Source organism: Amblyomma mixtum, chromosome 9 (genome assembly GCF_055824585.1).
Source record: "Amblyomma mixtum isolate Tamu chromosome 9, ASM5582458v1, whole genome shotgun sequence".
NCBI lineage: Eukaryota > Metazoa > Arthropoda > Arachnida > Ixodida > Ixodidae > Amblyomma > Amblyomma mixtum.
This window is the reverse complement of record NC_143020.1, coordinates 27,848,387-27,864,760: the sequence shown is the minus strand read 5'-3', so window position 1 is coordinate 27,864,760 and position 16,374 is coordinate 27,848,387. Positions and strand designations below refer to the sequence as shown.

General features: G+C 53.7%; 1 pseudogene; it reads right to left on the bottom strand.

Annotated features, from left to right (window-relative positions):
* Positions 1-250: 250 nt before the first annotated feature.
* Positions 251-14,477, bottom strand: LOC149328593 (heat shock protein 68 pseudogene; annotated as a pseudogene).
* Positions 14,478-16,374: the final 1,897 nt, after the last annotated feature.

Here is a 16,374-nt window from a genome sequence, read left to right as displayed (position 1 = left end):
TTCAAAAGTTTGGCGTCAAGGTGAACTTGCCACCCATTGCCAAACCAGTTGCGCACAAGACAGGTTTAATAAAAAGCGTCCCTCTAATGCAGCGTCTCAGTAAACAACCGCTAGAGTAGAAAAAATAGTTTACATGACTATGTGGGTATGGGCAATAAATTAATATGAAGGGCGAATCAGCGAATCTTGCTATCAGAGTCTGCGGCTCAGTCGACTTCTTCACCGTGGGTCCCGAATGGTGTGCAGCTGCCTACGCGTGCTTGGGTCCCTGCTGCTGCTGGTAAAGCTTGCTCATGACAGGCATGCATGCCTGCTGCAGCTCCTTGAGCGGGTGGTGTACTCCTTCTTCTCGGCAAGGCTGTTGGCGTCGATCCAGGGACGGTCTCCCGGCACTTGGACAGCACGGACTCGCTGTCGGAGGAAGTAAGCCTGTCCCCAGCCTCTTTGGCGGCCTGCTTGACCCCATAGACGTATGAAGACGTATGATTCGAGGGAGTTACGAGCGGGCACCCTCTCGCGATGTGCGTCGTCCTCCTGCATGAACCTCTCGGCCTCGGCGAGCATGCGCTCGATGTCCTCCTTGGAGAGGCGGCCCTTGTTGTTGGTGACGCGGATGCTCTCCTGCTTGCCCGTAGTCTTGTCCCTGGCCGACACCTGCAGGATGCCGTTGGCATCCAGGTCGAAGGTCACCTCGATCTGGGGCATGCCGCGGGGCTCCGGCGGGATGCCGTTGAGGTTGAACGTGCCCAGCAGGTGGTTGTCCTTGGTCAGGGCGCGCTCTCCTTCGTACACCTGGATGGTGACCGCGGGCTGGTTGTCCGTGTAAGTGGTGAACGTCTGCGATGTCTTGCAAGGGATACGCGAGCTGCGCTCCACGATGCGCGTCATCACTCCGCCCGCAGTCTCGATGCCCAGCGGCAGCGGCGCCACGTCCACCAGCAGCACGTCGCGGATCCGTAGGCCACGGCCTCGTCCGGGTTGATGCCCATGGACAGCTCCTTGCCGTTGAAAAAGTCTCGCAGCAGCTTCTGCACCTTGGGAATGCGCGTTGAGCCGCCGACGAACACCACGTCGTGGATCTGGGACTTGTCCATCTTGGCATCACGCAGGGCACGCTCCACGGGCTCGAGGGTGCTGCGGAACAGGTACATGCAGAACTCCTCAAAGCGGGCGCGGGTTATCTTGCTGCAAAAGTCGATGCCTTCGAATAGGGCATCGATCTCGATGCTCGCCTCGGCCGAGCTGCACAGGGTTCGCTTGGCGCGCTCGCATGCCGTACGCAGTCTCCTCACCGCCCTCGGGTACACCCGCAGGTCCTTGCGGTGCTTGCGCTTAAATTCCTGCACAAAGTGCTCTACCATTCAGTAGTCGAGGTCCTGGCCTCCCAAGTGGGTGTCTCCGGCCGTTGAGCGCACTTCGAACATGGAGCCTTCGTCGATGGTCAGCAGGGAGACGTCGAAGGTGCCGCCTCCCAGGTCGAAGATGAGGACGTTCTTCTCGCCGCGCAGGTTCTTCTCCAGCCCGTAGGCCAGAGCTGCGGCATTCGGCTCGTTGATGATGCGCAACACGTTGAGGTCGGCGATGGCTCCGGCGTCCCTGGTGGCCTGCCTCTGTGAGTCGTTGAAGTATGCTGGCACCGTGATGACGGCGTCGCTTACCTTCTTCCTCAGGTAAGCCTCTGCCGTCTCCTTCATCTTGCTCAGAAGCATGGCGCTGATCTCTTCCGGGTTGAAATGTTTCCGCTCGCCCTTGAACTCGACGCTGATCTAGGGTTTGCCTCCGTCATTCTCCACCTTGAAGGGCCAGTGCCGCAGGTCGTCCTGGATCTTATGGTCGTCATAGCGGCGTCCTATCAGCCTTTTGGCTTCGAACACTGTGGTCTTCGGGTTCATGGCCGCCTTTGCCTTCGCTGCATCGCCGATCAGCCGCTCTGTGTCTGTAAATGCCACGTAGCTCGTCGGCGTCGTCCGGTTGCCCTGGTCGTTGGCGATGATCTCGACGCGGCCGTGCTGGAAGACACCAACGCAAGAGTACTGTTGACAGATTGGGTCGGTTCGGGGTCGTTGCTAGCTCGCTGCTGCTGCTACTCGCTGCTTGACGGAACCATGGTGAAGCTGACGCCCGATCCCACCACCACCAGGACAGGAGTGCTGCTGAGCGAAGAGGTTGGGTGATGGGAGGAAGATTACAAGAGAGTTTATTGACATTTTTACATCATGGTTAGAAGTGAGACTGAAGTGAAGTTCAAGTGAGGCTCAAGTGAGGCTGTCTTGCCGCATTCGTTGTCGACTTTTACACTGTTCTCCTTCCCTAAATTCCCTAGGTTGAGGACGCCCACGCCTGGGTGGGAGGGGCCCAGATCACAAACAACACAAACTTGTGCGCACAAACACACCACCGCACTTAGGGTCACGGCCCCGTCACATGTTGAGTCTGTGGGAAAGAAGGTTTCCGTCGAAGCAGCGTCGACTGCGGTAGGTGGTGGTTTCCGGCCAGCCCGCGGGTCACCGACATCTATTGTTCATCAAATGACACCCGCCGCTCGGGGCCGGAACGCGATGTCACGAAAAGGCCGCAAAGTGGTCCCTCGTCCTTGGAGATGTTCGAACGATGCCCACGAGCTCGTCGCGGTGCTTGGCACGCCTAAAGAGCCCCAGGAAACGAAGGCCTTTGTTCCCCGGCACGGTCACGGCTCTTGGGGAAGATAACGTCCTCCCCGCGGCGGCGGCGGCGGCGTTCGACACGTGCAGGCGCTTCGGAAAGGGGGTCTGGTTTTGCTTAAACTCAGCCCCTTCGTTTTAGTCCTGCACTCCGACCGGCCAAACTCCGTAATTAGAATCAGCTGTCACTGGGTCCTCTCCGGGCGGTCCATGGCGGCATGCCCGAAAGTAATCACACTGAAGTTGCTGGCAGCCATATGTAGTAGAAACAGGTGTGCTGGCTGGTTCCAAACGAGACCCGCTGACGTCGATCTTAATAGTACGTGGTGGCCAGGTCGACGCTGAATGCCGGCACATCTGCCATTGTTCGGCCAGACATGGTGAATGTCTGGCCGAACAAGCTATGTTGTTGTGAAAATTGCGTTCCATTCAAAACACTCGTTCGCTTGATTCAGTCAGTGAAATCTGCCAGAGAGAGAGAGACGACTTTATTCACACCTACATGGGCCTCGGGGCAGGGGCTCAGCCAGAGGGAGGGTCTCCCCCTTGGCAGCCCTCCTGCGCCGTGACCGCAGAGAAGGTCTTGGAGTAAGCCTCCTCCGCCAGGCGTAGGACAATCTTCTGTACATCCGCATTTGGGCTGCGGATGTAGGAATCCCAGGCAACTTGATCAAAGGGATCAGTCTGTTTTGCTCCCGGAGATTCGGGGCATTGCAAGATTAGATGATTTTGACTCAGAGGTACGTTGCAGAGATTTCAAGCGTCCGGGTCGCCTGTAAGCTCATTATGCAGAGTTACATAAGGGAAGAAGCGGTTTGCCTGAAGTTTTCGCCAAGCCTTACATTCTGAGAGTGTTAGGGACCTATCTGGTGATGGGTAGATCCTTCGGCCTAGTCTGGGAGTCTCAGAGAGCTCCTTGTAGGTGATGAGGGGTCTTTGTCTCGGGGTAGCGGGGTTTCTACGCCGCAGCTCGGGTATATATATATCGAGCGAGGGGATGGGCAGCCTCATTGCCTGGTAGACCCTCATGAGCTGGAACCCAGATGACTGAAACCTCCCGGTTTAACGGGTGCTTCCTCAGTAGACTGGCCGCCTGCCTGGAAATTAGGCCTTTGCCGAAGTTCCTAATAGCCGCCTTATTATCTGAGAGAATAGTTTTGGCCCGATACCTGTACATGCTTGCGCTATCGCAGCCTCTTCAGCTATTAAAGCGTTACGCGTATTAATGGATGCAATTACCTTCTGGGAGTGGTTCCTATCTACCACAGCTATGACTGCGGCCCCTTCGAATGCGCAGGCAGCATCGCAATAGGCTAAATCCTGAGGAGGGTCTTTCATTAGTTTACTTTAAATAAATTTTGCTCTATGGCCCCTTCGTTCCCTGTCATCGATAGGGTGCATATTCTTAGGAATCGGTGCAATTTTAAATACTTTCCGTGTTTCAAGCTCCAGGGGTTCAGCGACATAAGGTGGTACTCCTGGCGGAAGCCGTAGTTTTTGTAGTATTTTTCGGCCAGTTACATTGGAGTTGAGCCGCCAGATCTGCATCTCCCTGGCAGCTTTGGTAATCTCTTCCCAGGCATTATGCATTCCCATAGCTAGAAGCTTCTCTGTCGAGGAGTTGGGGGGGGAGGTGCCTAAAACCCTTTTGAATAACGTTCTGATCATTATGTCTAACTTCTCCGCTTCGGCAGGATGAAGATTGAGAAAGGGAGTGGCATAAGGTATCCTGCTGATTATGAAGGCACGAACGAGCCTTATTAGGCAATGCTCCCTGAGGCCTTTGCTCCTTAAGGAGATTCGCTTGAATATCCCCGTTACTTGGTCGATATACGTCTGAAGCTTTTTAAGGATAATGGTGTTTTTCCCATTCTGCTGTAGGAAATACTGCCGAATCCTAATGGTGCTGACTCTTGGTACCGTAATCCCTTCCACGTATACCTCCACTGGTTTATGTAGGTGCAGTAGGCGGAATTTTCGGGTTAGCTGTGCTTTTCTGCACATGGAGAACAGTTCAGATTTCTGAGGAGAGCAATATAGCCCTCTATTTCAGGCGTAGTTCTCAACTATAGACGCCGCTTCTTGCCGTCTATTCGAAATATCGGCGCTGGAGCCTCCTTCGGTCCAAATTGTGATGTCATCTGCATAGATACTATGTTTGATGCCTTCTGTTGCATTCAGCTGGGACGAGAGATCTTTCATTGCAAAATTGAAATGAACGGGGGAGGGGACAGATTCCTGGGGCGTCTCTCTGCCCCCGGTACTGATGGGCTCAGAACTGAGTCTCACGAAGGTAACTTCAGTTTTCCTGAGGGTGAGGAAATCTTTGACATAGTTGAAGCACTTGCTTCCCACTCCAGCCGAGTTGAGGCTTTCGAGAACCGCTCTGCGCTCAAAATTATCAAAAGCCTTAGTGAGATAAAGTCCCAGGATTGCTCTATATGATTTGTCGTCCTCGGGAGCATCCAGGATGTCGTGGTTTAATCTGAGCATGGCATCCTGGACGCTTAATCCTGGCCTGCACCCTCCCATCTCCACTGTCCAGAGTTCCTTGGTTTCCATATGTCTAAAGATTCTCAGTTGTACCACTTTTTCCATGAGCTTTCCCAGACAAGAGGTGAGAGATATGGGCCTCATGTTGGATAGTTCAAGTTTCTTGCGCGGTTTAGGAATAAGGACCAATTTTGAGATTTTCCACTCCTGTGGAATTTCAGCCCCTTCCCAAATTTTATTCATTAGTTCGCAAAGGAATTGCAAGGAGTCATCATCAATATTTTTAAGCACGGTGTTTGTGATATTGTCTGGTTCTGGAGCAGATCTCTTTTTGAGATCCTGCAGGGCCCCCCTAATTTCCGCCATTTCAATTGGAGCATCTGTGGCCTGATTCTCGGGCCCAGTATAGCTAGGTAGAGGAGGGCCGGAATCCTGACATGTATATGTTGTCCTGATTGTATCCAGCATCTCCTCGTTTCCTCCTTTGGACTTATGCTTGATCTTAATCTGGTCTAGTCTGGTCCGTCTCTAGGTGTGATTGGGATCGATGAGGTAGCGGAGGATAGCCCAGGTCTTGGGAAGGTTCATGTTTAAGCTCATTTCATCACACATTTCGGCCAAGCTCCTTTCGGACAGATTGACTGCATACTGCTCCATTTCCTTATTGAGCTTGTGGGGACGCCTTCGTCCCCTGCGTTCGCTTTCCCTCAACGCACTACTTCCCTGTAGTTAGCTCCCCCGAAACGCACTCTTCTTAGTTTGGTTACTTTAACTAACAGGGGTGGGCGCTCGCGTCGCAGCGACACCAGCGCCACGGATGGCGTTTTGCCGCGCGCTCGCGGGGAGCAACGGGCTCTCTTCTCCTCGGGACCGGGAAGCTCGCGGATGTTTCGCGAGCCCCTCCGCTCTTCGCCGGCGGCGATCTCGTGTGGAAACATGTTCTCCTCAGCTCGTCCCGTCTGCCCTCGGAGTTTTTCCCCCTGCCCTACCGTGGTCGAACGTTCGCTCGTAACCGTGGTGGTGAGTCGGACATCCTCGATTCCTCAGTGTATGTTGTTGCTGGCTGGCGTTATTGTTGTTATAGCAATAAATGCCTTGTTTGTGTCAGCCAGTGTGTCGTTCCTTTGTTCCGCAGAGCAAGGCCCGCCGTGGTCGCCGTGCGCTCTGTAGCGTACGCGACCACGAGGTGGGGTCCGCGCGGCTTTGAACTGTGTCAGCCGCGGTTAAGCGGGGAGAACGTATTTATCGCCCAATTTAAGCCCCACAAGCTTAGCAATCCCCCTTCTGAGATTTCTTTTCCATTTTTGAGTTGTCCACTTTCCCTCCAAGTTCCTCTTGGATTTAATAAGATTTAAGAGGTTGGTGTCTAATTTTAGGACTTGGATATTCGTCGCCTGTTCTTTCGTGGCCTCCTTACTATGCCGATTAAATTCTTTTTGCCACTCAGTCAAAGAAGGCCAAGACTTATTCCCCGCAGCCTCCTTGATGGACCTAAATTTATCACAATCTATTATTTTGACTAGTAACAGGGAGTCCCGAAGATGAAGTTTGAGCCGAATTTCTATGACCGTTGGACGCTACCATAGTTTTTTCCTGTGTTGCACCATTCAACAGGGCCACATCTGTGAGTTAGTGTAATATCCGTCGTGGTGTCTTTACAGACGCTGTTCCCCATGCGCGTGGGTGTCGCCGCATCTGTTAGTAGAGAGAGCCCATTGGATGATATGGATTCAAGCAGTGTTTTCCCCTTCCGACATTGTGTATTATATCCCCGTTCTTGGTGTTTAGCATAAAGTCCCCGCAAACGGCTGCGCGGCGTGGCGTTTATACAATTCGTCCGCTTTTCTAGAAATGCCAAGAAATTTCGCGAGCAGCGCCAGCCAATCAAAGCAAAGCGGTTTGATGACATCACGGGAGCTGTTCTGGGATTGGTCGCCAGGGTTAAGAAAGCTCCCGAAAGGTCTCGCGTCGTCTGCTTTAGGCTTACGAAAAGCAACAAAAATGAATTTCATTGCGTGATGTTGGGCTGCGTCCGCTTTCTTCTGAGCTATATTGTGCCCTTATTGCACTGTAAAAGTCAAGAAACTACGCGCACACTAAAGTCTGTGTGCACTAAATAGGCCACTAAATATTCTTGGAATTCCTGATTTCTTGGATTTCAAGGCTTTCGCAGCCATTCGTAGCCATATCCGCACGAGAGCACGCGAGATCATTCGAGAACTTGCGGGATCATAACAAGCGACCCCGAGGAAGATGGCTGCGCCCACTCGAGCCATCTCGAAGTTTCGATTGTAGTTATTGTTGTGTACTCGTCGGTTTGTCGAACAGAGATTTGGACTGCTGTTTATTGCAAGGCTCCTGAAGTCATATATTATTGCAAAGGTATGATCGTAATGAGTAGATTTAAGTAGGCATTGTCCGATTCCCATTCGTTCCTGCTTCTCGCCTGGCGACGCGATGAGCCATGCTCAGGACGTGGTATTTTACCTTCCCTTGCTCCCACTCGAGCTAAAGCCCTAACCCAGGGGACTTCGTGCAATATTTTTGACCAGCTCGCCTGTCTATATCTCCGGCTTCCTCTTGCAACTTCTTACTCTGCTTACTTGGCCGGACATAACCCCAATGAGGGCCACCCGTTCACATTCCGGGAGCTCGAAGCGGCTGTGGCTGCTAATAATGGCTGCTCGGCTCCCGGTGAGGGCGCCATTACATGCACTGCACTTCGTAACCTTACTGACCGCGCCGAAGAATTCCTCCTTCAAGCCTACAATGAGTCCTGGGACAGCGGCTGTCTGCCGAGCTCCTGCGCCTCCTCCCTCATTTCTATGATTCCAAAGCCGGGCAAACCTCCCTCCCTCTCTAACCTCCGCCCAATGTCTCGGACGTCGTGCGTTGCCAAGAACTTTGAGCGAATGGTATTCACTGGCCTCTGTAATTTTCTTGAGGCGAGGGAGTACTTCCGCGGTTATTTTATATGCCTCCGATGCCGCGTCCGTGCATTGGACGTGTTTCTGACTCTCCAACACCTTTCGCTCAGCTACCCCTCCGAAATTCACGCACTTGTGACCGTCGATGATCTGCAAGGGCTTCGGCGGTGTGTGCCGAGGCCACATCCTGTCTCAACTCGCCTGTAGTCTTTTGCCCGCAGACTGCCATCTGTCCAGCCCCACCACCTCACCTGTGGCACTCCTTAAGGTGATGTTCTCTCCCCTGTGCGCCACCACGAAGCAGTGCGCCACCACGGACCCGAGCCCCCGTGCTTAGCTGTGTGTGGCATTTCCGTGTCCGGGGAAAAGGGGATCCTGGCGGTTGAGCCAATGCCGAGCGTTTGGACCTTTAAGGCTCCTCGGCGGAGGCAGCACACCACTTTGGCCCCAGCTTCCTGTAGACGGCACCTTCGGCCTGACCCGACCGGGGGAAATCGGCAGTCGCCTTTTCCTGTCCTTCTTTCCATCTTTCACTTTCCTATCTCCTTTCCTACAACTCTCCTGTCTCCTCCTCTTTTCTTAGTTTTTTTCACTTTTCCTGGCAGCTAGACTTAACCTTGTGTGGCCAACTACCCGGAGTTGCGTCATATTTGGTTATAGTTTAGGTGTACAGGTGGCGTGGGCAGACCTGCTCGCAAGTTTCTCTCCCGTCCCTTTGTTGAGCTCCATGGTGGGTGGATGGCACAGTGGCCGAAAAATTAAAATTTTTTATGGCTTCCCCTCTTTCCAAACCTGATCGCTCTCTCAAGAGAGGGCGGAACGATGCAGATCATTTCTTCCAAAAAAGAAAAGTCAGTTTTCCTCAATATCATTTCATCTATAGTGAAGTACATGATAAGCAAGCAAGAATCCTGTCTTCCTAACTAGTATCAAAGTGTTTGACAGAAGCCTTGGGCATTGGATACAAGGTATCAAAGATGGCCAGCGGTGACTTACTGCTCGAACTGCGTGACAACGTGCAGCACTCAAAATTTGTAAACATTGTGTCTGTTGGGGATATTCCTTTCTCTGTGACTTCACACCGATCTCTGAACACCGTCCGGGGCGTAATATCCGAAAATGATTTTATTCACATCACTGAAAAAGAGGTGCTCGAAGGTCTGAGTGACCAAGACGTCATAGACGTTCACGAAATCAAGATCCGGAAGGATAATAAGGAAATAGACACAGAACACATGATCATCACGTTCAACCCCAGCACACTCCCCTTTTATTGTAAAACACTCAAGGAAGGAAATAAAATAAAAAAAATTCAAGAGGAAGCCCGCACCCAAGCAAAGGTTATCACAGACGAACCAACTAAAAAATAAAAAAGGGGCGAACGCCCAAGAGAAATCTTAAGAAAAATGAATTACAAGACAAAAGAAAAAACAGGCACAAATGATGGGCGGGCAAAAGTGATTTTTAGACGCAAGACGCCCCTGAAGGGTTGAAAATTGGGAAGGACGAAGTGAAAATGAAACAGGGATGGGTCCAGCGTGCTTAGATTCTTCAGACAGGCTGCAGGTGGCCAGGAGGAGGGAAGGTGCGGGGATCTGCAAGAAGGAAGAAGAGACAGGAAAAGAAAGCGAGGAGAAAAAAAACGAACAAACAGGTGATAATGGGCTTAAGAAAGCAGAAGGGGTATATAAAAGAGAGGGGAAATTGAAAAGGGAATCAAGTAAATGACAAAAAGGCAGGTAAAAAAACAAAAAAATAGAACGAGCGAAATGAAAACTAATCAAACAATTAAAACATGAAAAATATAACAGCTAGAGGAAAGAAAACAAATTGAAAATAAAAATAAGTAAAAATAAACGTGAAAAAAACTCAAACAAAACAAAGACTGCGTGTGCACGCAAGGCGAACAAATATCAAGATCCACATACCATCCACATCCCATCCACATGCCCGTGAGGCAGAGACAGGGCCACGGCCCACCGGAATTGGCCCTATGGTTCCCCCGACCATATGAGACATGAGGAGGCGCAGAAATGGCAAGGAGGTCTACGAGCCATCCGGGCGGGAATAAAGACGAGATACAGGTGAATGAAGGGAAGAAACGCGAACAGCAACGCGAATAAGCAACGCACGAGGACGAGGGGAACCTAACAAAGAGGGGAAGTCATAGAGGGGGAAGAAAGTGCGGATAGCCGGGAAGCCGTGCTGCTATGTCCGCAGTGAGAGGGCAGACACGCAGGTAATGGACAACGTCCCCCACAGCTGCCCCGCATGGACAGAAAGGCGAAGGAAGGAGGGCAAAACGATGGAAATAGGATGGAAAACGACCATGGCAAGTCAGGAGGGGGACCAGAGATCGGGGTGGAGGGAAAGAGAGCGGGAGACGGTTAATAGAGGGGACAAAATCAGCCAGGAGGGTGTCCGAATGTTCCGCGGTCCAGGTGTCTGAACAATGCCTGAGTATGGTGGTACGCATGCGGGTGCGCACTGATAAGGGTGACAGCCATGACGGCCGCAGGAGGCCGCGTGCCGACGCGATTGAGGCGGCCCAGTGAGCGAGCTCGTTGCCCCAGACACCACAATGGGCGGGGTCATGATAGATGAAGACAGGACGCTGAAGAGAAATGACTGCAAAGGTGCGCTTGATGTCTCGGACCTGGGACGCGTAAGCCGGTGGTGTAAAGAGAGTGAAGAGCCTGAAGGAGAGAAAGGCAATCAGAGTAGACATGCAAGGGTAAAGGAGAAGGGGCATGCCGGGCATAACAACAAGCCTCGTGAAACGCGACAGCCTCTGCGCAGAAGGCACTAGAGGCTGTCTCCATACGAAACCGGGCCACGTTGCGCAGCGCGCCAGAAGGGAATGCGACGTAAGCAGCACCCGCAGAGTGGGACGTATAAGAGCCGTCCGTGAATATATGAAGGCCGGGAAGGGAGGACTGAGAGGGAAAGTGAGAAGGGAGAAGACGGATGAAGGAGAATGAGGAAGCCACAGAGGGATGGTCGCACCAGGGATCAAAGCGGGGCAAGATATCATGGTAGATAAGTGCGACCTCCAAAGGTGACGGGATCTACACCGTTTAAAATGATGTACTCCGCACAGAGGCGATCCAATTCCAAGGGAAGAGGGGGTACCCGGAGGAGTACCTGAAGCGCAGCCGTGCGTGTTGTGCGGAAAGCCCCTGTGATAGCGAGAAGAGGAATCCGCTGCACAGAAACAACCTTCTCCCGAAGGCGGGAATTCGCGTTGCGAGACCACCAAGCGGGCGCGGCGAAAGTGAGAGCGGGTTGTATTACTTGGAAATAAAGCCTACGTAGAGAACAGGGAGGGAGGGAACGGTGGAACGACAGAAATGAGACCAGACGTGAACTGAGGATCTCTGCCTTGTCGCGGAGGAAGTAAGCATGAGGTAGAAAAGTGAGGTGGCGGTCGAAGAAAACGCCTAAAATTTTGAGTTCCTGTTTGAAACTTAAGGGGAGGCCCGAAAAGCTCACGGTGCGATTACGCTTTTCCATTCCGCCCACGCCATCGGAAAACAGCATAAAAAATGTTTTTGGCCATGAGATCGTCACCCGAGAATCAGAGGCCCAACAGGCTATTCTGTCAAGGACGTCGGCACACAGCTGCTCCAACTTGTGGCGCGTGCGGGCCGGAACCAGCACAATGGTATCATCGGCATACGCCTGTATTGTCATGCCAGGGGGCATTGGACACTCGAGAAGGTCTGCGATTATGTTCCACAAAAGGGGTGAAACGGGGGGATCACTCAGGGCTCCCGAGAGTGGCATTGGCAGAAACCTCCTCACCAGTGCGTGACTACCGTGTGCAGCGAAAGAAAGGAGCGCAAGAGTTGATACAGGTTGGAAGGGAGACCGCGCCTGCGAGAGAAGCGAAGGACGAGGGGGTGCCAAACGCTATCAAACGCACCCTGAAAATCAAGTGATATAAGAACCACGGGCGTGCGGGATATGCGGAAATTTTCCAGGGCCGTTCGCAAGGAGGCCAGGGCTTGCACTGCGCTGCGCGAATGGGTAAACCCAAATTGGTTGGGATGGGGATGGCCCCTGGCGTGCAAGAAATAGTAAAGACGGCGGTGAAGTAGGCGTTCTAATAGTTTACGGAGGACTGAGTTCATCACTATTGGCCGGTGGGAAGTAGGGAGGAAAGAGGGACGGTTTGCTCTAGGAAGGAAGATGATCCGCCCCCTGCGCCACACGGAGGGAAAGTGGCCGAGACTGAGGGCACCGTTGAAAAGGAAGAGAAAGAAGGACGGGTGGGCACGCCAGAGGCCCGTAACCAAGGTCGCAGTCAGCCCATCCAGGCCGGACGCCGTGCCAGTATCGAGTGCGTTTACGAGCAACTGAAGCTCGTTACGCGAGAACGTGACGTCCGGCGGTACAGAAGGATGGTAAGGCGTCTCGACGGATGCACGGATACACGCGTGGAATGGTGAGTCTATCAAAGAATTGTCAAACGCGACCTGTGTTCGGAGCAAAAGTGCTGCCGAATCGACAGCAGAAGTCGTCAGAACGCCGCCTCCTGTGTCCAAAGGTGGTAAGAATACGGGGGCGCGCCGTTTAGCAAATGCATTTTGAAAGGGTGCGCCGGAAAGGTTTTTCCGAGCCTCATCATGACAGGCCTGGCGCAACACCGAGTCCTTCGCCTCCCTGATGTTGCGATGGTAACACGCAAGTGCGGCCTGAAACGCGGTGTGATAGACAGGGCGCATCGATGGTTCTGAGCAACGCTGGAAGCGCTGGCGCAAAGCTCGAACGCGGCCCCGCTCGATGCCGGGCTCAGGGGACCACCACGGCTTCAGTGCCGGAGCACTCACAACTGTACGCTTGTGGCGCTCAATCAGCGTGGTAACTCGGCCGTGGAACCGGTTGACGATGGTCTCCAACCCATCGGGAGAGCGCAGATCAGCGCCAGCAACCCGGGGAAACCATGTGTCCCTTGCGAGGCACTGAAGCAGACGAGCCCGGGATGAAACCGTTAGGCGGTGCTGCTTCGGAGAAGGAGGACCATTCGACACCTCAATATAAGAATGCCCAGACAGAGATTCGGCGTCCGAGACAGTCCATGTGTATCCGGAGCTGAGCAGGGATGGGAAAGCGAGCGTGACATCAATCCACGACTCCGCGTAATAGTTGTCGTATGTGGGGGCGGAAGTAGGATCATTTAAAACTGTCAGTTGGTGAGCCAGGTTGAAGTTTAGAGCCACCCGAGTCGGAGGGTGAGGGGCCCCACAATTCATGCTTGTCGTTGAAGTCACCGGCAAGGATGATAGGGCGGCCGGCCGCCAAAGCGACCACTTCTTCTAACGAAGAGTCAAAGAGGGCGCGCGGCGGGCAGTAAACAGAGACAAAGAGGAAGGAAGCAGACTGGGAGGTGCAGAGCACCGCCACGACGAATGTGGAGGCGTAAATATGAAACAACTCAATAGGAGGATCCTGCGCAAAGATCAGCGAGCGCGGATGTGATTGCGCAGAGGAGACGGCAACCCCACTGGGAAGACCTGAAACCTCACCACCGACCAGGTAAGGGTCCGCCACCGCTGCCAGACAAAACGGAGAAGGGACGAAATGACTCGAGAGGGCAGCCGTCGCACCCCGCGCATCGTGTGCAGCAGTCCTTTGAGGGGTCCGTAGCATGCGGGCACGCCTTATGAGCGTGGCCGTATTGGGCACAGAACGTGCAGAACGGGACGTGGAGGTCCTCCTTGACCTCAACCGAAGTCCAGCCCACGGTGCAGCGACGGGCGTCACGAAGCCGGGAAAAAGCGGGAGGGTCAACCTCTAGGACGCGAACACGCTGTCCAGAGCGCTGTGTAAAGGACAATCTGAGATTACATTTCTGCAGATCAAGAAAGTGTGCCAGATTCCGCCGGTTGAGGGCGGTCACGAGATCCTGAGGACGGATATCAGGATCAACCCCGGACAGGGGGACGTGGGGATTGCGTCGCTCAGGCATACGGACATTGATGGAAGCCCGGGTGGCCTCGATACGGGTGATGGCAGCCTGCAGGTGCTCGAGGTTCTCAGGGTTCCGGGATGGAACCACCAGGGCGCGACGGGTGGGTTGTAGTGTGACGGCTCCTATTCCCTCAGGCTCTGGGTCGATGGCCGACTTGATGAGGGTAGCAACCTCGCGACCCACTTGTCGGAAGCCCCAACAGACGCTAAAAGCATCTGAAGGGCTCCTCGGCCGGAGGAGAGTCCCCGAGCTCGAGGGGCCCTGGGCGTGCCTGTGTCGTAGTGCCTGAATCAACGCCGACAGGTGGAAGAGGGCCGGCACCGCCGCGCAGAGCCGCCGCAAAGGTCCTAGGAACTTTCGGTCCGGCCCGCAGAAGGCGAAGTTCCGCCTCGGCCTCGGAAGCCCTGACGGACACGTCGGCATTCCAGGCCCTCAGGACCTTCAGCTCACGATCCCGGGCGATAACTTGGTCCCGCAAAGCACGGACGCGCTCTCTGTCACGGATGGCGCAGGCGAAGAAGTGATGCGCATTAGCATTCATGGCTGAGACCAGGGACATAAGGGTGACCCGGACCCCTGCTTTGATCTTATTCGTTCCGTCATTAATCATGGACAGCAGTTCCTCCTGCGCCGCTAATCGGAGGTATCCGTGCCCAGCTCTAGGTTGTCGGTGGCGGGGGTCATTGGGACAGCAGCAGGTGGGGAGGAATGTCCAAGGACGCCGGTCACTGGGGTCAAATCTGAGCCCGAAAGAGAACGGGGTTCACCACCTGAAGCGGCGCCATGGTCAGTTAGACGATGTTCATCTGGTATGATCGGTAGGTCAACGGTAGGCTCCGTGTGGACGTCAGAGGTTACCTCAAGAGATGGCGGATCCGCGCGTAGTAGAGGTGCCAGGGTCAGCCCGGCAGCTGCTACGCGGTCAGTCATGATGGAGCCAGCAGCCTCTAGGCCTAAGCAGGCCGCAGCCTAGGTGCGAAGTGCGGAGAAAATGAAAATTAAGGTGTTGTCCACCGAGAGGGAGGACATTCAGGGGGTCCCCAAGGTATTACAGGGCCCCTCAGAGCAGAGAACCTCTCTAAGGGGAAATTGAAATCAGCAGGAGCTGAAAACAGTGCGATCCACAGGATGCTAGCCATGTATGTCGATACCGACCACAAGACATGGTGCGTTATCCTGCCTTACATCATCTTCGCATCATACACCACAGTGCAGGAGACCACCCAGATGACGCCTCTTAGGCTCGTCCATGGCAGGGAGGCCACGACCACGCTAGATGCCATGCTGGCCAATGTTACCGAAGAAGATAACGTCGATGTCGCCGCCTACCTTCAACACGCAGAAGAAGCGCGAAGACCTGCCAGATTGCAGATCATAGGCCAGCAGCGGGCCGACGCCAGACGCTACAACCTACGAAGACGCAACGCGGAATACAAGCCAGGAGATTGAGGCTGGGTTTGGACGCCCATTCACCGCCGTGCATTGCGTGAAAAACTTTTGCGCCGCTATTTCTGCCCGTACAAGGTTCTTCGTCGGGTAGGTGAACTGGACTATGAAATCGTCTCTGACGAAATGACTGCATCCCAGCGATGCTGCGTACGACCAGAAATTGTCCATGCCTTCCGTCTAGAGCCCTATTATGCGCGTTAAAACACGTTGCGTTTACACTCCTGGTGTTTATTTTTACACAATCCGTTTTAGTTATCTGTGGCGAATTATGTGCTGAAGCATCGGGTCGATAGTCTTTTGAAAAGGCCGCCGCGGTGGCTCAGCGGCTATGGTGCTCGGCTGCTGACCCAAAAGACGCGGGTTCGATCCCGGCCGCGGCGGCTAGAATTTCTTTGGAGGAGAAATTCTAGAGGCCCGTGTACTGTGCGATGTCAGTGCACGTTAAAGAACCCCAGGTGGTCGAAATTTCCGGAGCCCTTCACTACGGCGTCTCTCATAGCCTTAGTCGCTTTGGGACGTTAAACCCCATAAACCAAACCAACCAAACCAGTCTTTTGAAAGGGGAATAATGCCGCTAATTTTTGAAGTGTTTGTTTGTTGATTCTTCAAAGATGCCGGCACGCCGCTTTATCGCTTTGTTTGTGAGTCAAGACGCGCATTGATTTATCTCGATCGATCGCATCCAGGCGGAGCCGACTGTACGTTGTTCCCAACGTTACTAGATTACCTGGTCAGTTTGGAAACTCCGCTGCAGCTCGGCGGCCAAACGTGGCCCCATTCGTGTCCCTCTCGCGATGTGGCGTTATCGACGCTGTTGGCCCGGTCCGGCCGGTCTCTCGTCACACGAACTCTCGCTATCAGACGAGCGCGC